The 25,018-nt window shown below is 49.8% G+C and overlaps 1 protein-coding gene across 1 annotated transcript in view; it reads right to left on the reverse strand.

Annotated features, from left to right (window-relative positions):
* The window catches only part of LOC147725487 (vimentin-like), a 96,188-nt gene that overhangs the window by 19,754 nt on the left and 51,416 nt on the right, over positions 1 to 25,018 (reverse strand). The window lies entirely within an intron of this gene.

The following is a 25,018-nucleotide window of genomic DNA, read 5'->3' on the forward strand; positions in this document are numbered from 1 at the left end:
AGGTTCCAGTTCCGGAGGCTCCCCCGGCGAGCCTGCCCAGACCGGTAGAGGCTCCTGTGCCGATCCCCGACGCAGGGCAGCCGATCCCTGTCGTAGTTACCCCTGTGAACGAAGGGGATATGCCACCAGAGTTGGCCGCCCAGCTGGCGGCATGGTTGGGCAGGAATAACGAGGGTTCTGTTGCTCCAGGGGACACGGCCGAAGAGGCCAAACTAATAATGAAGCAGTTGCGGCAATCCCGAGATGCTGCAAAGGCACCTTGTCCTTTTGTTTCCCCGCAGGCTCCCGTGGGTCAACCAGGATTGGGCGTTGGTTCGGCGGGGTCTACAGTTACAACGGCAGGTTCAGGTAAGCAGCCATTACCGATGGTGGGGGAAGGATCGATACCTTCGAGGAGGGAAAAAGTTGTTCAGCATATCCCGATCGAGGTGAAAGAGAGGATATGGGCAGACAAATATGTGAACATGTTTTCCTTGTTGACCGATCACTACGAGATCGAGCATGTAAAAAATCAAAAAGAGTTTCTACATCCTAGTGTATGGCGAGCCAGGATGGCCGGTTTCAGAGTTGATGAATCAATAGGCAATTGGGGCAGAGCGTTTGGAATGTTCATTGCAATTATGGGGGAACGTAGGCCCGAATTGTTGGGAGAATTGGCCGTGTACCAGACACGTATCATGGAATTCTATGAAACTTATGGGGGTAATCAATGGTTTTCGTATGATAATATATTTCGTAAATCCAAGGAGCACGATTCATCCCTGACGTGGGATTGTTTTGACTCCATTTCATGGCAAAAAATGGAAAAACCTGGCGTGGGGAAGTCGCCATCGTTGGGGGGTGATGGGGTTGAGTATTCCCGCCATTCGTCAGGGGCGCCCTTTCGGGCAGGTTCCAGTAATGACCGGAACTCAAGGAATAGTGGCAGCTCAGGTAAGAAAGGGGTCTGCTGGAGCTTTAACAGAGGAAAATGTACTAGGCCAAGGGTTCTTGTAAGTTCAGGCACGAATGTGCGGGGTGTGGGCAGTCCACGCACTCTGCGACCATGTGCAGAACCAAGGCTAGTGATACGGGGAGTAGAGGAGGCACCAAGCAGGTCTGAAAGAGTCCGAGGGGCGCCTCTACCTACCCCGGTTGATATCATGGCACTGATCCCTTGGCTAAACGAATACCCAGATCATACCTCCGCTGGGGTGTTGCGAGACGGTTTCTCATATGGTTTCCGCATCCCGGCGGGGGATTTTCAGGGTGGAGCACAATGTAAGAATCAACTATCGGTGCAGCAGAATGCGGCGGTGGTACAAGCAAAGATTGGTAAAGAGGTGGCCCGAGGTCGGGTTGCTGGACCATATGACAACCCGCCAGTTGCTAATTTTGTTTGTTCACCCCTGGGTGTAGTTCCCAAAAAAGATCCGGGGGAATTCAGGTTGATACATAATTTGTCAGCTCCGAGGGGTCTTTCGGTGAACGATGCGATCGACCCGGGAGTTTGTTCGGTGCGGTACGCATCTTTCGATGAGGCCGTCGCCATTTTGAATCGCCTAGGGCCCGGAGCGCTGATGGCTAAATCAGATATCGAGTCAGCGTTCCGGTTGCTCCCGGTACACCCAGATGATCAGCGTCTTCTTGGTTTCAGGGTCGCTATTACATGGATAAATGTATGCCAATGGGTTGCTCCATTTCTTTTTTTTTATTTTTTTTATTTTTGAAAACCTTTATTGAGCACGGTTCATAAGACAAATACGGGCCTACGACCATCCGGCCGGCCTCGACACTTCTGTAGCTCGGTAGCAAAAGATACATCCACTCGGTAGCACGTCTGCATGTAGAAGCTTACGATATGTGTTACAATAAATCCGCGTGCCCCAAGTGTCAGGAAACAGTAAGGTTAATTTTACATAATTTTATATATAAGGAGATACAGAAGCTAGAACGGATCAGTGTACCATACATACATCCAAGTAATAAACGGGCAACGTCCATCAGGAGAATCCACTTACAATAAAGATATCTAAAATGGCGGCACTAATCCAGGATATCAGAATCAAAACATAGTGAAGTGTGCCCCCCTGCCGTTACCCTCCTAACACCAATCCCACCCACTGACCCAGGAAAAAGCATATAAGAAAGAGAAACGGAAAAAGAGAAATAGAAGGCCCATAGAAACAAAAAAGAACGAACCGATGGAGACCCCCCACCCTACACGCATGCCGAGGCTATGGCCTACCCCCCCCTTAGCAGTGTGTCTGTCGCCCCAAAAAGAGAACCCGAAATATAGAGTACAAGCGAAGAGAGAAAGGAAAAAGTCCATAAAAGCACGGTAGCACATAGGGAGAGAGAGAAGAATACACTACCCTACTACTCCCAGGAAAAGGGAAAAGCGGGGAGGAGCCCACCCAGCAACCGAACTCCCGGCTTCCCTCACCGTCAACGTCTCCGGCGCCATACACCACACCATGACAAAAAACTGTATTCCCAGTAGATCAGAAGCAGTAACACCCAGTACCTCAGTCCAGCACAAGTTCACCCCCCCCAGCAGGTGAGATAAACAACAGGAGAAATCGACAGTAATGTGCAGAAGAAAAACAGGACATTAAAGACTACTCAACCACTATCATAAAACATGGTCCAGTCCGGGTCTGCGCCAGTCGATCCAATCATTACAACAACAGACAGTCCATCAACCCTGTCCGGATCGACAGAATTTCTCCAGGCCCGTCCATTGCTGCGAGGCGTCTTTGACCAGGACAAAGAAGCAAGATGGCCGCCTACGAAGAGAGGGGACAATGAAGCCTCCGTGCGCCGCAGGGTCCCAAACAGTGCAAAAGCATACCCCAGGGGCTCCAATAATAGAGGCAGCGAGGGGGACAGGTGACGAAGAGAAGGAGCCGCCAGGCTCCGGTGGATAGTTTGTAGGCAGAGTCGTCACGTCGATAGTAAAGGGTACTCCTGCAACTGTAACATCGTCGATAGTCAGACTCGATACCTTGTAGCCAGGAGAATACCTCACCGCCTTCTCTGTATTCGGCAACATTGTATCCCCTCCAGGTTGAAACAGGGGCGGCGGGGGATCATCCAGTCGGGATCGCCCCCTGCCTGGCAGCGCTTCATCGAGTCTCCGGACCAGTGCCCGGGCAGTGCTCCGCATTTCAACCTTCAAGGCCATGAGAGCGGCCAGGATGTCGCCACAGGTCGGGTCGCTCCGAGTCAGAAGCCGGTCCGCATTGTCCCCCCGTGCACTCGATGCGGTCACCGGCACCAGGGCGCGTGGGTCCCCAGCCACTGCAGACCCAGTATCAGCTAACGCTCCGGCGGGGAAAACAGGCGCCATGCCCATGCCTGCTGCGCACAATACATGGCGATACGGGGGTGAGAGCGGCATCTGGAAAAGCAACAGTGTAGCCGCCGGGGAAACTCCGTAAGCAACTCGAAAGCAGCACAGGATGGGAGTCCTCCACGTTTCCCGGGGGTTAACAGTCGTCCACTACGGGGAAGACGCTCCAAGATGGAGTCCGCCCGTGCCTCAAAGGGGTGGCAGGGGGGAGCTAACCGTGGGGGGGGCTTCAGCGTCGTCTATGCCACAAGCTGCGCGAAGGAGAGTCCGACCCAGGTTGAAGGGTCCGACTCCGGTCGTCCGGGCAGCGCTCTAAGCCCCCGTGGTCTGCAGCGTCTCACCAGCTCGTCTCCCCATCCAAGTCTCTCGGCGTCCAGCGGCGGCCATCAGCGCAGAGTACAGGGGGAAGCGCCGGAGGTCAGAAAAACACCGAGTCCGCCACCAATTCCGCCGGCAAAGGTACCAGAAGAACACCAGTCATTTCAGCGCCAGCATTTCGCGGTGTTAGGACGGCGCCGGGTAGGATAAAGGATCAGGATATTCAAAGAAAGCCAGACGGCTTGCGGAGCCGGGAGCTCAAGCGTCCGTCCCGTCCGCCATCTTGGCTCCTCCCCGGTTGCTCCATTTCTTGTGCGTATTTTGAGAAGTTCAGTTGTTTTTTGCAATGGGCTTTCACAAGAACGACAGGGTTTACACATGTGATGCATTATCTTGATGATTTTCTATTCCTGGGGGCAGCCGGGGACACAGAGTGTGCACAAGCGTTGAATGAATTTTGTGATCTCATGGGACGCTTTGGCGTGCCATTGGCACCCGGTAAGACAGTGGGGCCGTCTACTTCGCTCGAGTTTCTTGGGATAGAGCTCGATTCCGAAGAGGGGTGCTTCCGTTTGCCTAAGGAAAAGGTGACGAAATTTAAGGCATCGCTTGAAACATGTATTAGCGAGACAAAAGTAAGATTGCATCAGTTGCAGCGGGTTGTGGGTCAACTCAATTTTGCCCTTAGAGTAATGCCAATGGCGCGCCCATTTTCCCGCTCCATTGCTCAGGCCATGGTTGGCCTTAAGGAAGGCCACCACCGCACAAGGCTCTCGGCAGAGGTTCGCCAGGACATGCGCATATGGTTGGCATTCCTTGCGGATTTCAACGGTCGGGTCGTGTGGAGCAAACCCGCGGTTTCCTCTGAGGAGCTGGGGTTGTGGACGGACTCGGCAGGGAGTGATGGATTTGGCGCAATTTTTGGTAATCATTGGTCAGCACAAATCTGGCCGGCAGAGTGGCACGAGAATGGGCTCACAGGTAACATTGGGTTTCTCGAGCTGTTCCCTATTCTGGTGGCCCTGAAAACATGGCCTGAGGGGTTTCGTGACCGCTCTGTGGTGTTCTGGTCTGATAATATGACCGTTGTGGAGTGTATCAATAGTCCGGCTGCCTGCTGCAGATGGATCTTGAGATTGCTGAAGGAAATTGTTCTGCTGTGTATGAGGCTAAACGTCCACTTTAGGGCAAGACATGTGCCAGGGGTGTTAAATCAGGCAGCTGATGCGCTTTCTCGTTCCCGTATGCAGGCCTTCTGGGGTTTCCTACCCTCAGCGGACCCGGTGGCGGCACCATTTCCCGAAGCTCTCTGGTCTCTCGGTGCCCCGGACTACAAGACCTCGTGGGAGAGAGTTTAGCACCCAGGACAAGGAAGGCGTATAAAGGGGCGTTCCGTTCCTATTGGTCCTTTTTGGGTTCTGCTGGGGGGGGAGCTTTGGGGCCAAGAGGAGTATGTCCTGAAATTTCTGTTATCCTTGCATCAGGCAGGCAAATCAGTGGCCACGGCCCAGAGGCACCGGGCCGCCATTTCTTTCATGGCACGGGTGCATGGTATCCAGGACCCCACAGCATCTTTTGTGGTACAGAAGGTGCTGCGAGGGTGGCAACGCCTTGAGGGTCGCAGAGTGGACGAAAGGCACCCGATAGGTCTGGAAAGGTTGGCCCTGTTAATGTCCGTACTCCCTGCAACATGTTCATCTCAATCTGAGACAGTACTATTTCGAGCCGCTTTTTCATTAGCATTCCATGGGGCTATGAGGCAAGAGGGATGCACAAACAGGCAAGAGAAGTACAGAAAGAGGCAGGAGTGCTGCAGAAAGAAGGAAGAGAAGTGCAGAAAGAGGCAAGAGAAATGCTGAAAGAAGCAACAGGGGCTTAAAAAGAGGCAAGAGAATTGCTAAAAGAAGCAAAAGAAGTGCAAAAAGAAGCAACAGAGGTGCAGAAAGAGGCACGCGGAATGCAGAAAGAAGGAAGAGAAGTACAGAAAGAAGCAACAGAGGTGCTGAAAGGCATGCAGGGTGCAGAAAGAGGCAAGAGAAGTCTAGAAAGAAGCAACAGAGGTACGAAAAGAGGCAAGAGTGGTGCAGAAAGAGGAAAGAGGTGTAGAAAGAGGCTAGAGAGTTATACAAAGAGGGAAGACGGGTGCAGAAAGAGGAAAGAGGGGTGCAGAAACAGGTAGGAGAACTTCAGAGAGAGGCAAGAGAATTGCTGAAAGAAGCAACGGAGGTGTAGAAAGAAGCGAGAAAAGTACAGAAAGAGGCAACTAAGATGCAGAAACAGGAAAGAAAGGTACAGAAAGAGGGAAGACGAGTGCAGAAAGAGACAACAGGGTTGCAGAAAGAAGCATGGAAAGTGCAGAATGAAGCAACAGGGGTGCAGAAGGAAGCAACAGAGGTGCAGAAGGAGGCAAGAGAACTCCATAAAGAGGCAAGAAAGTTGCAGAAGCAGGCAACAAATGTGCAGACAGAGGCAAGAAAGATGCAGAAACAGGTGAAAGGGGTGCAGACAGAACAAGAGAAGTGCAAAAGAACCAACAGAGTTGCATAAAGAGGCAAGTGAGGTACAGAAGGAGGCAAGAGAACTGCAGAAACAGGCAAAAGGTACAGAAACAGGGAACAGATGTGCAGAAAGAGGGAACAGGTGGGCAGACTGAGGCAATAGAAGTGAAGAAAGAGGGAAAAGGGGTGCAGAAACAGGCAATAGGGGTGCAGAAAAAACAAGTGAGGTACAGAAAGAGGCAAGAGAGTTACAGAGAGGCAAGTGAAGTGAAGTGTAGTGCAGAAGGAGGTAAGAGAACTGCAGAAAGAGGTAATAGAGGTACAGAAAGAGGCAAGTGAGGTGCAGAAAGAACCAGGATAAGTGCAGAGAGAAGCAACAGAAGTGCAGAAAGAGGGAAGAGGGGCACAGAAAGAAGACAGATGCAGAAAGAAACAAAAGTAGTGCAGAAAGAAGGAAATAAGGTGCAGAAAGAGGCAAAGGTGGTGCAGAAAGACGTAAGAGGGGTACAGAAAGAAGCAAATGAAGTGCAGAAAGTACAAGAGATTTGCAGAATGAGGTCAAGAGAAGTGCAGAAAAATGATGAAACGTGCAGAAAGAAGCAACAAATGCAGAAAGAGGCAAGAGAGGCGCAGAGGGAAGCAAGAGTGGCTTGCATACCATTAGTACCAATTTAACACCCACATTTAGCAATAAGTAACAGGTGAACATTCTTTTTTTATTTTACTGATTTTTATATTGCGCAAACTTGACCCGGTATCGGGTATCAGATCGCTTTACATAGCACCAGTGGCGTTACATGAAGACACATTCATTTTTGTTAGGCACAGGGAGATTGGAAAGGGGCGACCACTCGGTCCCCCCGAACGTATGGTGGAGTACCCCGATCTCCCCGGGAAACCATTTTGGGCGGGAGGCGTGTCCCGGCTGGTATGCCCGAAGCGGCGTAGCTGGGGCGCGCCTTTTTCCCGCCCAAGAGAGGGTTGTCCTAGACACCGACACCGCCGGCTCTTGTTCCTGTGCTCTGAAGCTGCACCTCCTCGTTGCACGTGAGCTCGAGACGGAACGAAGAGCCAATTTTGAAATTTGTAATTTTTCTGTTTTCTCTTTTAGCGCTAGAAGCCTTGTCCAGGACCTTTCAGTCACCTATCGTGAGAAAATGCCGGGCAGAAGGGTCGGAAAGAAGGTTAGCACCGAGCAAATGCTTCGTATGCTGGTGAAAGACATGGCGGAGATGAAGAAGAAGATGGCGGCCAGGGACGGTACGGGCCGGCCTAAAAGAATCATCGGACCAGCATTGCCGGGGGTGGTCCCTTCCGGGAGAGGAAAAAGGGCCAGGAACAGGGCAAATGGAGACGAGGTTCCAGTTCCAGAGGCTCCCCCGGCGAGCCTGCCCAGACCGGTAGAGGCTCCTGTGCCGATACCCGACGCAGGGCAGCCGATCCCTGTCGTAGTTACCCCTGTGAACGAAGGGGATATGCCACCAGAGTTGGCCGCCCAGCTGGCGGCATGGTTGGGCAGGAATAACGAGGGTTCTGTTGCTCCGGGGGACACGGCCGAAGAGGCCAAACTAATAATGAAGCAGTTGCGGCAATCCCGAGATGCTGCAAAGGCACCTTGTCCTTTTGTTTCCCCGCAGGCTCCCGTGGGTCAACCAGGATCGGGCGTTGGTTCGGCGGGGTCTACAGTTACAACGGCAGGTTCAGGTAAGCAGCCATTACCGATGGTGGGGGAAGGATCGATACCTTCGAGGAGGGAAAAAGTTGTTCAGCATATCCCGATCGAGGTGAAAGAGAGGATATGGGCAGACAAATATGTGAACATGTTTTCCTTGTTGACCGATCACTACGAGATCGAGCATGTAAAAAATCAAAAAGAGTTTCTACATCCTAGTGTATGGCGAGCCAGGATGGCCGGTTTCAGAGTTGATGAATCAATAGGCAATTGGGGCAGAGCGTTTGGAATGTTCATTGCAATTATGGGGGAACGTAGGCCCGAATTGTTGGGAGAATTGGCCGTGTACCAGACACGTATCATGGAATTCTATGAAACTTATGGGGGTAATCAATGGTTTTCGTATGATAATATATTTCGTAAATCCAAGGAGCACGATTCATCCCTGACGTGGGATTGTTTTGACTCCATTTCATGGCAAAAAATGGAAAAACCTGGCGTGGGGAAGTCGCCATCGTTGGGGGGTGATGGGGTTGAGTATTCCCGCCATTCGTCAGGGGCGCCCTTTCGGGCAGGTTCCAGTAATGACCGGAACTCAAGGAATAGTGGCAGCTCAGGTAAGAAAGGGGTCTGCTGGAGCTTTAACAGAGGAAAATGTACTAGGCCAAGGGTTCTTGTAAGTTCAGGCACGAATGTGCGGGGTGTGGGCAGTCCTCGCACTCTGAGACCATGTGCAGAACCAAGGCTAGTGATACGGGGAGTAGAGGAGGCACCAAGCAGGTCTGAAAGAGTCCGAGGGGCGCCTCTACCTACCCCGGTTGATATCATGGCACTGATCCCTTGGCTAAACGAATACCCAGATCATACCTCCGCTGGGGTGTTGCGAGACGGTTTCTCATATGGTTTCCGCATCCCGGCGGGGGATTTTCAGGGTGGAGCACAATGTAAGAATCAACTATCGGTGCAGCAGAATGCGGCGGTGGTACAAGCAAAGATTGGTAAAGAGGTGGCCCGAGGTCGGGTTGCTGGACCATATGACAACCCGCCAGTTGCTAATTTTGTTTGTTCACCCCTGGGTGTAGTTCCCAAAAAAGATCCGGGGGAATTCAGGTTGATACATAATTTGTCAGCTCCGAGGGGTCTTTCGGTGAACGATGCGATCGACCCGGGAGTTTGTTCGGTGCGGTACGCATCTTTCGATGAGGCCGTCGCCATTTTGAATCGCCTAGGGCCCGGAGCGCTGATGGCTAAATCAGATATCGAGTCAGCGTTCCGGTTGCTCCCGGTACACCCAGATGATCAGCGTCTTCTTGGTTTCATGTTTCAGGGTCGCTATTACATGGATAAATGTATGCCAATGGGTTGCTCCATTTCTTGTGCGTATTTTGAGAAGTTCAGTTGTTTTTTGCAATGGGCTTTCACAAGAACGACAGGGTTTACACATGTGATGCATTATCTTGATGATTTTCTATTCCTGGGGGCAGCCGGGGACACAGAGTGTGCACAAGCGTTGAATGAATTTTGTGATCTCGTGGGACGCTTTGGCGTGCCATTGGCACCCGGTAAGACAGTGGGGCCGTCTACTTCGCTCGAGTTTCTTGGGATAGAGCTCGATTCCGAAGAGGGGTGCTTCCGTTTGCCTAAGGAAAAGGTGACGAAATTTAAGGCATCGCTTGAAACATGTATTAGCGAGACAAAAGTAAGATTGCATCAGTTGCAGCGGGTTGTGGGTCAACTCAATTTTGCCCTTAGAGTAATGCCAATGGCGCGCCCATTTTCCCGCTCCATTGCTCAGGCCATGGTTGGCCTTAAGGAAGGCCACCACCGCACAAGGCTCTCGGCAGAGGTTCGCCAGGACATGCGCATATGGTTGGCATTCCTTGCGGATTTCAACGGTCGGGTCGTGTGGAGCAAACCCGCGGTTTCCTCTGAGGAGCTGGGGTTGTGGACGGACTCGGCAGGGAGTGATGGATTTGGCGCAATTTTTGGTAATCATTGGTCAGCACAAATCTGGCCGGCAGAGTGGCACGAGAATGGGCTCACAGGTAACATTGGGTTTCTCGAGCTGTTCCCTATTCTGGTGGCCCTGAAAACATGGCCTGAGGGGTTTCGTGACCGCTCTGTGGTGTTCTGGTCTGATAATATGACCGTTGTGGAGTGTATCAATAGTCCGGCTGCCTGCTGCAGATGGATCTTGAGATTGCTGAATGAAATTGTTCTGCTGTGTATGAGGCTAAACGTCCACTTTAGGGCAAGACATGTGCCAGGGGTGTTAAATCAGGCAGCTGATGCGCTTTCTCGTTCCCGTATGCAGGCCTTCTGGGGTTTCCTACCCTCAGCGGACCCGGTGGCGGCACCATTTCCCGAAGCTCTCTGGTCTCTCGGTGCCCCGGACTACAAGACCTCGTGGGAGAGAGTTTAGCACCCAGGACAAGGAAGGCGTATAAAGGGGCGTTCCGTTCCTATTGGTCCTTTTTGGGTTCTGCTGGGGGGGGGAGCTTTGGGGCCAAGAGGAGTATGTCCTGAAATTTCTGTTATCCTTGCATCAGGCAGGCAAATCAGTGGCCACGGCCCAGAGGCACCGGGCCGCCATTTCTTTCATGGCACGGGCGCATGGTATCCAGGACCCCACAGCATCTTTTGTGGTACAGAAGGCGCTGCGAGGGTGGCAACGCCTTGAGGGTCGCAGAGTGGACGAAAGGCACCCGATAGGTCTGGAAAGGTTGGCCCTGTTAATGTCCGTACTCCCTGCAACATGTTCATCTCAATCTGAGACAGTACTATTTCGAGCCGCTTTTTCATTAGCATTCCATGGGGCTATGAGGCAAGAGGGATGCACAAACAGGCAAGAGAAGTACAGAAAGAGGCAGGAGTGCTGCAGAAAGAAGGAAGAGAAGTGCAGAAAGAGGCAAGAGAAATGCTGAAAGAAGCAACAGGCGCTTAAAAAGAGGCAAGAGAATTGCTAAAAGAAGCAAAAGAAGTGCAAAAAGAAGCAACAGAGGTGCAGAAAGAGGCACGCGGAATGCAGAAAGAAGGAAGAGAAGTACAGAAAGAAGCAACAGAGGTGCTGAAAGGCATGCAGGGTGCAGAAAGAGGCAAGAGAAGTCTAGAAAGAAGCAACAGAGGTACGAAAAGAGGCAAGAGTGGTACAGAAAGAGGAAAGAGGTGTAGAAAGAGGCTAGAGAGTTATACAAAGAGGGAAGACGGGTGCAGAAAGAGGAAAGAGGGGTGCAGAAACAGGTAGGAGAACTTCAGAGAGAGGCAAGAGAATTGCTGAAAGAAGCAACGGAGGTGTAGAAAGAAGCGAGAAAAGTACAGAAAGAGGCAACTAAGATGCAGAAACAGGAAAGAAAGGTACAGAAAGAGGGAAGACGAGTGCAGAAAGAGACAACAGGGTTGCAGAAAGAAGAGAAAACGTTGCAGAAAGAAGCATGGAAAGTGCAGAATGAAGCAACAGGGGTGCAGAAGGAAGCAACAGAGGTGCAGAAGGAGGCAAGAGAACTCCATAAAGAGGCAAGAAAGTTGCAGAAGCAGGCAACAAATGTGCAGACAGAGGCAAGAAAGATGCAGAAACAGGTGAAAGGGGTGCAGACAGAACAAGAGAAGTGCAAAAGAACCAACAGAGTTGAAAAAAGAGGCAAGTGAGGTACAGAAGGAGGCAAGAGAACTGCAGAAACAGCCAAAAGGTACAGAAACAGGGAACAGATGTGCAGAAAGAGGGAACAGGTGGGCAGACTGAGGCAATAGAAGTGAAGAAAGAGGGAAAAGGGGTGCAGAAACAGGCAATAGGGGTGCAGAAAAAAACAAGTGAGGTACAGAAAGAGGCAAGAGAGTTACAGAGAGGCAAGTGAAGTGAAGTGTAGTGCAGAAGGAGGTAAGAGAACTGCAGAAAGAGGTAATAGAGGTACAGAAAGAGGCAAGTGAGGTGCAGAAAGAACCAGGATAAGTGCAGAGAGAAGCAACAGAAGTGCAGAAAGAGGGAAGAGGGGCACAGAAAGAAGACAGATGCAGAAAGAAACAAAAGTAGTGCAGAAAGAAGGAAATAAGGTGCAGAAAGAGGCAAAGGCGGTGCAGAAAGACGTAAGAGGGGTACAGAAAGAAGCAAATGAAGTGCAGAAAGTACAGGAGATTTGCAGAATGAGGTCAAGAGAAGTGCAGAAAAATGATGAAACGTGCAGAAAGAAGCAACAAATGCAGAAAGAGGCAAGAGAGGCGCAGAGGGAAGCAAGAGTGGCTTGCATACCATTAGTACCAATTTAACACCCACATTTAGCAATAAGTAACAGGTGAACATTCTTTTTTTATTTTACTGATTTTTATATTGCGCAAACTTGACCCGGTATCGGGTATCAGATCGCTTTACATAGCACCAGTGGCGTTACATGAAGACACATTCATTTTTGTTAGGCACAGGGAGATTAAGTAATTTGCACAGAATCACAGGATATTCAGCGCCATTGCCGAGACTCAAACCCGATTCCCCAGATTTGAGGTTGATCGCCCTAGCCAATAGGCCAACTCCTCTCCCCATTCTAGGTATGCAGAGGGTCTTCCACCCCGCTGTAAAATTTGTCGCTGCATTTTTGGTAATGTTTGAGCCGTTTGAGCTAGAAACAAGGCTATTTTGTTCAAATCTGCAGATTAGGGTGCAGATGATGAATTATGTGGCTAATGCAGAAAATGTTTAATTGAGCGCAAGTCGGTGCAGCCAAACAGTCGCATGATTCCAGTGGCCCTGCCTATACCTTTGACTAGGTACACAAGTGCTCCTCAGTGATTCCATCTTTTTTGTCTCACTGAGTTTATAGTTGAGCTTCTATGAAAACGAGGCAGACTAAACCTGAGGTTACCACTCCAAAACCCCCACTACCATTACTCTCCATAACACATAATCCCACTCTCCATAATTTCTAAACACTAAGTACCACATACTTTCTATCCACATAATTTCACTGCACAACATACCACATATTTCCACTACACACAATGAACATCCACTCAACTCCACAAAACATTAGTAAAACACTTTTGCATTTACAACACCAATAGCTATAATTCTCGCCAATGCGAAACCTATTACATTGCAAACACTTCTTTAACTAGTAGTCACGTTTGCAGAGTGGTGAAGAAAGCGTGCTGGGCCTCCAACCAGCGTTCAGGAATTCCACTGCGTAGGGCTTACAGGAGGTACCAGGAGGGCTTCTTGGCCCCCAAGTCCCTCAGGAGTAAATTGGACTTCATTCCCCATCCCGTAGTCTGCCAGGATACACATTTGCAGAGTGGTGGTGAAAGGGGGACATGGCCTCCGAAGACGTCTTAGCAATCCCACTGTGTGGGTCTTACTGGAGGTAACACGAGGGGTAGTAGTTTCCCTAGGACATCCCTGGGGGCCAACTACCCCTCCTATTACCTCCAGTAAGTCCCACACAGCAGGATTGCTAAATTCTCAGAGCAGGCACGCCCCCTTCGCCCACCACTCTGAAAACACGCTCCCTGACGCTTTCTTGGATGGGGATTGAAGTCCCCTTCATTGCTGGTGGTCCTTTAGGGGCCAACTAGTCTACCTCTTACCTCCACTAAGCCTCACACAGTGGGATTGCTAAGAGGTGGACAAAGGCCACGCCTCCTTTCCCCACCACTCTCCAAACGTACCTCCTGCGCGTTCTAAGTTGAGGTATTAAGTCCCCTTCATTCCTGAGGGTCCCTGGGGGCCAACTAGCCCACCAGGTACCTCAAGTAAGCTCCACATAGCTGGATTGCTGAGTGGTCCGATAACCACACCCCTTTTTACACCACTCTGCAAACACGCCTCCCGGTGCACTGCTGCTTAAGCGATAAAGTCCACTTGTGTCCGGTGGTCCTCAGGACACAAGAGGACCTCATCGCCCCACCAGTGGGGTGCAAAAAGGGGCGTGGCCTCGTACCACCTCTCTGCAATCCAGCTGTGTGGAGCTTACTGGAGGTACCTGGTGGGCTAGTTGCCCCCAAGGACCCTCAGTAATCAAGGGGACTTAATTCCCCAACTTAAAACACACAAGGGGGAGCGTTTGCAGAGTCATGCAGGGAGGGGGCGGGGTCTTCAGCGAGTTGCCGGTTTCTATTTTCTTCATTTTATGGGAGGGGCCGCGTTGCCCTCCTTCCCTGGGCCACTTTTGGCTCCGGGGACCCCATCCGCCGGGGCCTGGCAGCCTTTTTTTGTGTTTTGTTGGGGGAGAGGGAGCAGTGTGGCTCCCTTCTAGACGGCAATTATAGCGCCAGGGACCCCACCCCTAGAGGCCGGCCTTTCCGTTAAAATAAAAAAAGTTATTAAAGGGGAGGGGGGCCGAGTGGCCCCCCTCCCGGGCCACTGCTGCCTCCAGGGACCCCATCCCCCAGGGCCTCACTGTTGGGGACCATGAGGGGGGGGCCCCAATGCCCACACCGTCCTGCCGGCTCCCCGGCTCCCCACCTCCTGCTGGAGCTGGCTTTGCTTTTGCACAAGGGGAGCTGCTGACATGCAGCTCCCCTTGTGCAAAAGCAATTCTGCTTTAGTTTTTGGAAACCACAGCAGAGTTTGCTATGACAGGGCGAGAGCCGTGCTCCCGCCCTGTCATAGCAAAGGGCAATGTTCTGGGGATGGGCACCACAGGACATTGCAGGTGCCGGCCCTGGGGGGTGGTGGTCCCCAGAGCCATCAAGGGCTCCAGGAGGGCCCTCCCAAGTGTTTAAAGCCCCAGGGAGGTGGTAATCCCCTCATATTTGCATATTTATTGCCACGGGCAGTAGGGGGGTAGGATCTCCGGGGAGGTGGCGGTCCCCGGGGCTTGGAGGTGCCCGTGAGGCCCCCCACCCATATTAATGAACGCCCAGGGAAGGTGGCGTCCCCGGGGCAACGTGGGGGGCAGGAGCCCCCCACATATTTTTTCAGAAACCCTGGAGAGGTGGTGGTCCCCAGGGCTGCGTGCCCCCCGCACATAATAAATAAAGCCCTGGGAGGTGGCGGTCCCTGGGGCTTCCGGATTTGCTAATTTGTCCTATTTTGTTTAAAAAAAAAGTTTCTTGTGGGTGGGACCCCCACAAACCAGGCCTAGGGGTTCAGGGTCTTTCTACCCTGCCCCCTTTTCTTCATTTTTTACTTTTCCCCCCTTTTTCTTGTGACTTGGTTACCGAGTCATAAGATGGCTGCCAATAATTCCTGGTTTGGAGAGTTGGCAGCCATACAGAGTGAAGCTCGTGCTCGGGAGGAGTCGCGGCGACTCCTCGTTGCTCAGATATTGATATTTTTCTTTTTTTTTATTTCTTAGCAACTACTGAACGGATTTACACCATTTAAAAAAAAAGGTCCCTTTCTGGACCAAGACGTACCTTTTTGCCAAATTCGGGGTAATTGCGTTCAGCAGTTCGGGCTGTAATAGGTTTCAAAATTCCAATTGAAATAACATGGATCAAACGTGTTTTGGGACCCCCCTTTTTCTTGGCCCCCCTTGACGAATCATCCCGAAACTTTCAAGACAGGAGCTGACCGGAGCGCCCCATTAGTTTTACAAATTTCACGTAGATTCGTCAAACGGCGCCAAAGATATTGGCAAATCAAAAAACACATTTTCTAAGGATAATAGGTCCTAACTATAATTAGTACCTCCGCCCTTTGATCCAATTGATAAGCTCTTTTGGTATCTCGGTATTTAATTACGCCGACGACACCCAATTAGTCTTCTCTTTGGAAGGTAAAGACACCGTTTCTGTAGAGACCTTTCACCGCTGTATGACAGCAACAGCGGACTGGCTGTGCTCTAAATCACTCCAGTTTAATGGGTCTAAAACGGAGGTGTTGTACTGTTCAAACGACCGTGTCCCGCGCCCCCTGCCAGAGGGCTTCTGGCCCACCTCCTTCTCAGGGGCAGTGACGGCAGCGGAGTCTGCTCGCAACTTGGGGGTCATGTTTGGCCCCAATTTACAACTGGATGCCTTTGCCAATAAGACCGTAGCTACATGTATGATGCTGCTCTGTATGCTACGCAAAGTCCTTCCTATGCTCCCAGCACAGGCTAGACCCAAGGTTGTGCGGGGGATTATCTTAAGCAGGTTTGATTACTGCAACGCACTGCTCCTGGGAAGCCAAAAACTCTGGTTGGTAAGTTGCAACGCATACAAAATATGGCAGCCAAGCTAGCACTCTCTCGTCCGCGTACTGCCTCCTCCACTTCAGCGCTGCTTGATCTTCATTGGCTGCCTGTCCAGCAACGGATTCTTTTTAAAGCCTCGTGTTTGGTTTTTAAAGCCTTGCATGGGCAGGGAGCTGCCTTGCTGCAGAACCTTTTCTCTTGGTATTCTACCTCTCGAACCCTGCGTTCTTCCTCTGCATGCCTGGTAACGGTTCCCAGGTTTCAGAGGCTAAGGATGGGAGGTCGAACCTTTAGTTTCTCCGCTGCTCAACTTTGGAATTCTCTCCCGCTATCGCTGAGGAGCCAGGGCGAACTTCCAATTTTTTAAGAGAAGTCTGAAGACCTACTTATTTCCAAGAGTAGTGTGATTCCTGTGAGTGTGTATCAGCTATGTTCAGTCAAAGCGCCAGGATACCCTTTGGGTGACAGTGTTGCGCTATACAAGAATGCAATACATACATACATACATACATACATACATACATACATACATAATTACCGACTGGTGACCGCCAGTAGGTAATATATGTATATATTGACCATCATATTTGAAGGATTCCACTGACTTCTTAAAGAAAATATATGGTAAATCCTGGAGAGCAGAATACTTCATGGTCACATTGGATGAAATATCACTATATACATTGATTAATCATGAAAATGTGATGTTAGCATGTTGTTACTTTTTAAGGGACAGGTCAATTGAACAATTAGAAAAGACTAAGATGATCCTGGAAAGGTTACAGTACTATCTTACACATAACATGTTCACTTTAAAAGGTAAAATGGGACTACAGCAACAGGGAACAAGCATGGGTGCCTCCTTTGCCCCTATCTATGCAAATGTATTCATGGCATGGTGGGAAAAGCAGGTAGCTTGGACAAAAGAAAATGAGCCATATATGAGGAATGTTGTACTCTGGACATTGTTTCATTGACAACCTCTTCATTCTCTGGGAGGGTGAGGAGTCCGAATTGGAGAGATTGATATCAAGACTGAACACCAATAATCTTAAAATCAGGTTTACAACAACACATAGCAGGCAACATAGTGAGTTCCAGTGCACTGAATTGAAAGTCAAGAATGACAAGTTGAAAACTACCATCCATAGAAAAGCAACAAACTCAATACTACATGCCAACGGTGGACACCCGATGGTATGAAAATGGAGTATACCGTACAAGCAGGTTTTAAGGGTAAGACAAATCTGCTCAACAGAGGATGAATTTGAGATGGAGGTGATCAAGATGATGAAAAGATTTATTCACTATGGATACCCACTCAGTGTTATCAACAATGCTCGAGAGAGAGCCCCTGAAAAACAGAGGGACTCCCTACTTTATGAACAAAATGAGAAATCGCTAAATTAAAAGAGTGGTGAAAAACAGAGAGACTATTTCTAGAATACAATCAGACATCAAAAAGATCCTAAAAAACAATTGGCACATTCTGGGGAACGATCAACACTTGAAAACAATTGTTGACTCAGGTTCCTTAATGACCTCCTGCAAAACTAGATCACTAGGTGACATTTTAACACTAAGCACTTAAGACCCCGAAAGAGGAAGTAATTTGCTGATGGAAGGTGGAAAAGGCTTTGTTAAGTGCAATACATATACAGCTTGCCAATATGGACAGAGTAGAAAATCATATAAAATATTTAAAAGGTGCTGTTACAATATAAAATAACTTTCAATATGGAATATGTGATATATGCACTTGAATATGATTGTGGAAAGCTCGTCAGTGGAAGTATAATTAAGAAATTAAAAATAAGAATTCAACAATGCATCAGAGCAAAATAAAATGATGATTTGAGCTACCCAATGGACAACCACTTTGTACAGCACCTTCAGAGATCCCTATCAGGATTCAAGTACAATGGGATCAAAAACATAAAAGCTCACCCCTGAGAAGGTGATAGAGAAAAAGAATTGTGCTGGAATGTGATACTCTATATGTTGTGGGTAAAAATAAGCATTTTAATTGACTATATTTAACCATCACGCCTGATATAGAAGAGAAATAAATATGAATCTAGGTAGAGGGGGAGTGGCTAGCCGGCCAACATGGCAGGCACACCATGAGAGGGCTCCACGCTCCAGCCATTTAATCTAACTACATCCAGGCCCTCATGCTGCAATCCTGTGTTCCAGTTGCGCTCTAAAGATACAGCAGGCGATGCAGATTCCCTAGAGCTGATTGGTTGCACCCGCATGGGTGATGTGAATCCAGTGCTCCAACAGCCTAGCTGAGTTGGGCCCTGTGGTGGGGCTTCCCCTGGAAGTAGCAGTGCCGAATTGGACCTACAAACTGTTTGCCACCTACGTGAGGAGCTGAGTCCTCCTGATGCATAATTATGGGCCACACTGCACTGCACCAACTGGTGAGTTGGTTGGAGCTGCCGGGTCCGGAGGCCATATCGGGCCTAGGCACACAGCGACATGGGGCCCTGCCGGAATGCCTTGAGTGTGCCTGACCTGCACCGCGGGCCCCTAAGCATCTACTTGTTCGCTCCTGCTGGTCCCCCTCCCTGACGACACCCTGTTGCCTGCTCGGGGCTTAGGGCCCTCTCTGTGTTCCACCTGGGCAGCTGGGGGGAGGGAGATCCCCAAGGGTGGGCTCATCTCTGGGCCCAGGGGCCATATAGAGCCCAGGCCGACGTCACCTGCAGTCCCTGACTGTGGGGAAACTCTGCCCATTTGGGCTGGTGTGCCAACTTCCCCACGCCTGGTGGCCTACGCCGGAGCTTTATGGCACAGGCGTATTACAGGGCCCAGGGGCCGTATCAGGCCTAGACCCATCCCCGTGCCCAGGAGTCCCAGTAGAGTATCGCCCACATCTTTGGCCAGGGCTGTGTGCACAACCACAGCTTCACATCTCCTACTTACAATCTTCTCTCCTCCTGACAACCCCCAGCTGCTTGCCTCTCACCTTGGCACCTCCCCAGCTGGCAGCCTGGCAGCTGAAGGGGGAAAGAGCTGTGACATTAGGTCCGGGGTCTAGTCGGGCCCAGGCCTACCGTTCTGTCAGACTGTGGCCACAGTGTCCCGGGCTCAAATGGGCTCCGCCAACTCGTGTGGGCAGGGGGGGCTGTCCAGTTGGTCTAGTAGGAGCATCTCACTGTGGGCACCACCCATTCATCATACTACCACCTGCTGCCTCGCTCCCCCTCCTGCCTGGTGTGCCCAGGTGATCCGCAGGCTTGGAAGTGAACAGGTCAACTAGGCAGCCGCTCTCTTATTGTCTGACTACGCCACGGGAGTGCTGCAGAAAAGAGGATCCTTCCTAGAAGTAAAAAGATGCCTAAGCGAACTGGATATCCCGTACTCCCTCCACTTTCCGGCCCGCCTTCGAATCTCTGCTGACGGCATCACACATTTTTTTGATGAGGCGGAAAAGGTCTGGTCTTGGCTGGAATCTGCTGTTCGCCCAGGAGCATCACCTAGACACAGCTCACACGATCCTGCACCAAAGCCCATGGGAGAAAACGCCAAAACATCGGGCACGCTCAGCTCACCCAGCTCGAACAGTACCAAACCTGGAGCAAGTAATTCAAGAGCGCAGAGAAGCCCTTCAGGCTGCGGTCACATTGGGTTCCCACGAACCAGATCGAACTGGATGCCTCTCCTGATCCCTGCTCTAGTGATGACAGCTCCCTGTCATTTTGGCCCATCAGTAAAGACACTGGAATACCTCCAGACGTCATGCCTCGAACAGCAGATGAACTGTTCTAAGAAAACGTCCCTATCATAAATCACACACAGCACTGTGGTGCTCTGCACAAATCTTATGCCCTAAAGCGAACTGCTCAGCTGGTCCTAGCCGGCTATTCATTGTAGCTTTCTTTGGGCACCAATGCATCGCGTCCTCATGTAACAAAACTGGTGCTATGTAAAGAGCTCTGATACCCAGTATCTTCGGGTCTAGTTTCCACTGTGTAAAAAAAAATTAATAATTGCTCCCTCCACTCTAACTGCGCATATGGCACATAATCACGTGAGCACATCACAGCAACATATGGGGGCCGGTAGCGCAAGCACACACAATACACTCCCAGCACTCCCCGGCCGAACCAGACGTTTTGTTGTAGTGGGATGTTCTCCCAACGGTTTATGCAGAACCTCGCAACCTCTGCATTGAGTATTTCCACAGATCGCTGTCCATGCCCACGCGGTACACATTCTAGCAGGCATGAACTCACCTGGTCCCCCTGATCGCCACCATGGCCCTTTCCAGACACAGGTCATGCATACACTCATGCTCATCTCCGTGAATAATGACGTCCATTAACATCCTCTCTTTGAATGTGAGCGTGATGCACACTCCCTCGAGTTGCTACCACACATATACCTATCTGCAGGATGTGCGATATCTGCCATTTGATTGCAGATGTCCTTCTGGCGGAGCCTGCCTCTGAAAGTTATGGGCCGTATTGCCCTGCAGAAGATGGTGGTGTTGCCCAGGCTTTTATACTCTACAGATGGATCCCGACAGATACAACAAAGACAGTCACCCAGGCCCTCATCAGCAGCAGACTCGACTACGGAAACGCCCTCTACGCAGGAGCCCTGACCAAGCTCATCAAATGACTACAACTCATCCAAAATGCCTCGGCACGACTGATCCTCGATGTACCACGTCACGGCCACATCACCCCCCACCTGAGAAACCTGCACTGGCTCCCCGTCAACAAGAGGATATCCTTCAAGCTCCTCACCCTCGCACACAAGGCACTCCACAAGACCGGCCCAGCCTACCTCAACAGACGGCTCTCCTACATTCCCAACCGCCAGCTTCGCTCCACTGACCTCTCACTCGCCACCGTCCTGTGCATCCGAAGAACAACTACCGGTGGGAGATCCTTCTCCCACCTCGCCACCAAGACATGAAACACCCTCCCACTGAGCCTACGACAGACCCAAGACCTGCTGACCTTCAGGAGGATACTCAAGACCTGGCTGTTCGATCAATAGCGTCTCCCCCACCCCCCAAAGGCCTTGAGACCCTCGCGGGTATGTAGTGCACTTTACAAATGATTGATTGATTGATACTCCTTTACGAACTTGCTGATTTATATCCGGCCCCCCCAGTGTTGGGCTCCCTTGAGATTTTGATGCCTAAATTTATTTGGAATGGTTCTCGCTGCCAAGTTGCTCAGTCCAAGCTGTAACTAATGGAGGATCGCAGAGGCATCATAGTATACCACATAGAACACTACTATCTGGCAGCGCAACTCCAGGGGGTGATTAGATGGGTAAGCGGGTAATACACAAAATACACGGCCATCAGGCCTGGTCGAGCTCATCCATTCTCCGCCTATTCCACCCAGAGCAGCAGATGCTAGCGGTGGCCCATAGGAGCTTCTGGGCACACAGAGAGGCCGGAACTGCATCATGAGTGTGGATCTTCCCCTTGGGAAACTGCAAACACTTGCCGACCTTTATAGAGACGGACAGCTGTTACCATTCATGGCGCTGACGACAGACCACGGGCTTCTTCTGGGACAGTTTCTGCTTCATGCCTCCCTGATCGCAGAGCTAAGGGCGCAATGGGTCAACATATTGTGGGAACCAGCAATGCACCACACTATCCAATACATTCACCCCATTGGCACAGGAGGTGCCTTATTAAGTGGTTTGCTGACTCACTGCGCACACACACAGCACACCGACTGACTTCACTCAAGAGTCGCTGGGATGTTGCCTTTCCACGCCTCAGCATTAACAAGGAGCGGGAGAATGTCCTGAAGGGGCAGGTTCACATACCTAGAAATGTTAGGTTCCGCCCAATGTCCCCGCTGTCAACTGGTGAATGGCGAACTGATTCACATACTGTGGGGTAGTGCTGCTTCTGGCCACCTACTGGCGAGCGATCTCCACCTATCTCTTAGACTGCACTGAACGCACAGTGGTAAACACTTGGGAGTCTTGCACCCTAGGCCTCTACCATAGACCCAAACAATGTAAGGTGTCATCGTGCTTCATAGATCTAGGCTGATTACTGCCAAGCAGATGCTCATCAGGCGATGGAAAAACCTAGAGCCTCCATCCTGGGATGTATGGCACCGCTCCTTTGCAAACTGGGTGCAGGCAGAGAGAGTAGCGCTGAGGCAAGAAGATGCTCTGGGACTGCGCAAAATCCCACTGGCATCCGCCTGGTATGTCATGCTTATAGACTCTCAAAAACCTCAACAGGGGTACATCTCCCCCATCTCAGAAACACAAACAGCTCATGTAGCAACCGGGGCTGACCCTACATGAACATCAATAATTAACACCCCTAGACAGGCTGACCGTCTGTTCCCCAAACACCCAACCTCCAGTCGCTCAACACTATGTGCACTCCTCATGAGGGATGGATGTTGGCTACCAGAGTTCCAGAAGCAGGCACAAACTGCTACCAAATCGCTAGGGCATGCGGATTGATACTCTTGTACAACCCAACTTCCAGTGTTAATCTTCTTCCCCCCTATCATAAGCACAACTACGTTACTTTGAGCCCATTAATGGGCATAGTGTCACCCGGTCGTCACGTGCGCGGACCCTTTTAAATGGGCCGCAATATCATTACCTCATTACTTTCCACCGCGGCACACTGGTAAATATGCACCCTTTATCTTTAGTTAGGAGAGCTTTTGATTCTTGTGGGATTTTATGAAAAATGTACTTTTATAACATGTATTTATCGAGCACCTAGCACTTAGCACTTTATCCTTGGAGTAGTGCACTAAAACAGAAATGTTATATGTGCAATAGATAGACTCAGGAAAGGCACTTAGCACTTTATTTTGTAGAAAAGTTAAAATGTGCAATAACACACCAAGCGCTGAACTGGGAATTAGTGCATTAAAATAATACAAGTTATATTATGCAATAGATAAAACAGGGAAAAGCACCTAGCACATTATTTGTAGATTAGCAAAATAGAAGAGATAAATTGAAAATGCACAATAGAAGAAATAAGGAAGAATACCCAACACTATCTGTTAGCCAGAGCAATAGAACACAAGTTAAGAACCCAACTAAAGTTAAAAACAAGTATGACTACCAAATATGATAGGAATGAATAGCCTCTCCTGCTGCCCAAGTGATTAAATGCATTACTAAGGACCCCCCTTGTGAAACAAAGCACAACATTGTCACTGACCCACTCCATCCCCAAACCTAGTACAGAAGGAGTAACCTTCAGTTATTTTCTTAAACAACACAGAGGTGACACCCTTGTATGCTTCTGTTTTCATGAGGTGTTTAACAACTTTGCTGTTTGTGCTGCCGTAGCCGCTGGAAGAAGGGAGCTGCAGCGTGGAGTGATATATAACTATCAATTACCTACTGGCAGTCTCCAGTAGGTAGCTGTAGTTAGGACCATGATTCCATAGGAAAAGCATTTTTTGACTTGCCTATATCTCTGGTGCCGTTTGACGAATATTCACAATCAGTGGCGTAGCAAGGGAAATGAATTATCAGTAGCATCCCCCCCGCTCTTCATCACGGCCGCGGTGTGGGAATAAAGAGACTGCCACGGGCGGCAAAGTGCCTAGCTACGCCACTATTCACATATATGTTTTTTTTTTAAGTGCCCCAGTGACTCTTGTTCTGTGTGGAACGTTTAGGGGTGATCTGTGAATTGGGGGCCAAGAAAAAAGAGGGGAGTAAAAAAAAGTGCACTTCTCATATTAATTCCCTTAGGACCTTCAGTCAAGCCTGCAGCCTGAAGCACTGGGCAGAATTACACCAAAATTAGCAGAAAGGTAGTTTTGGTTCGGCAGATCACGCTTTCAGTTTTTTGGTGTAAATCCGTTCAGAAGTTATTGAGAAATTTTAGAAAATCGAGATAGTGGTATCTGTTGGCTGGGGCTAATTCGTGACAATTTGGTGGTTAATCAAGAGAGCGCGTGCCAACAGGAATGCTGTGATTGGCTGGCTGCATCCTGAGCAGAAAGTGGCAGCCACCTTTTAGGAAATTGGGCACAGTCTAAGGGCTGTAAATTCACCACAAAAGTTGTATAAGGGCTTAGGACAGGGGTACCCTGACCCTATGTTTGACATATAGGGGTGGTAAAGAAACAAGCTCTGTGTTGAAATTTTTATTTTGAACTTGCAATGTTTGCAAATTTGTTGCAGTCGTCAGCACCCCTCATCGTGTAACATTGCTACAAATTTGCAAATATGGGTGGAAAAGAAAAAAGACATGCTCAAATACTCTCACAGACCCACTCATGTTCTCCTGCACTCGCTCACAAACCCATACAGACACTCATGCACTCACTCAGAGACCCACTCACAGACCCAACCACCAATTTATATGCCCTCTTAGAAATGTATGCACTCAATCACAGACTGATTCACACACGTATGGAGGCAGCTTTAAACCCACCCAGAGACTCTGACACTTGGAGACTGATGTACCCAGTCACACACCCACTCAGAGACCTATGCACCCACTCAGAGACTCGGGCACCCTCTCACATGCCCACACAGATTTATGCACCTAGTCACAATCCCACAAACAATAATAAAAAAAGTATAACGCAAAAATATGGGAAAACAAAACAAATCTCTACTTTAAAAAACACACCCCTATTTTGAAAATAAAAAAATGAAAAGGAATTAAAAAACATAAAAATTCACTGAGAAAAAAAAGGTTACAGGGATGTTAGTTTGACAATACCATTAAGAAAACCTTAGAAATTCACTGAAAAAACAAAGGTTACAGGGATTTATAGTTATGCTCAGATTTCACTTGTAGAAAACAATTGAAATTCAGCAGTTATAGTTACCGGGGCTTACTATAACTTGCGCCCCGCAATGCACTGCTATGATCTGGGATGCATCCTGGTGGTCGACCGCACTGGGAAAGCTCCAACACCCACCGACCACGCGTGCAACCTAGGGTTCATCCTCGACTCTACTCTCTCTGTGACAAAACACACTGCTTTGTGACAAAACTGCTGCTTTAACACCCTCCGTATGCTCCGCAAGACCTACAAGTGGATCCCCACCGAAACAAGAAGAACGGTCATCCATGCCCTCGTCAGCAGCAGTTTAG

The sequence above is a fragment of the Lissotriton vulgaris genome, chromosome 3_2 (assembly GCF_964263255.1).
Source record: "Lissotriton vulgaris chromosome 3_2, aLisVul1.2, whole genome shotgun sequence".
Classification (NCBI taxonomy): domain Eukaryota; kingdom Metazoa; phylum Chordata; class Amphibia; order Caudata; family Salamandridae; genus Lissotriton; species Lissotriton vulgaris.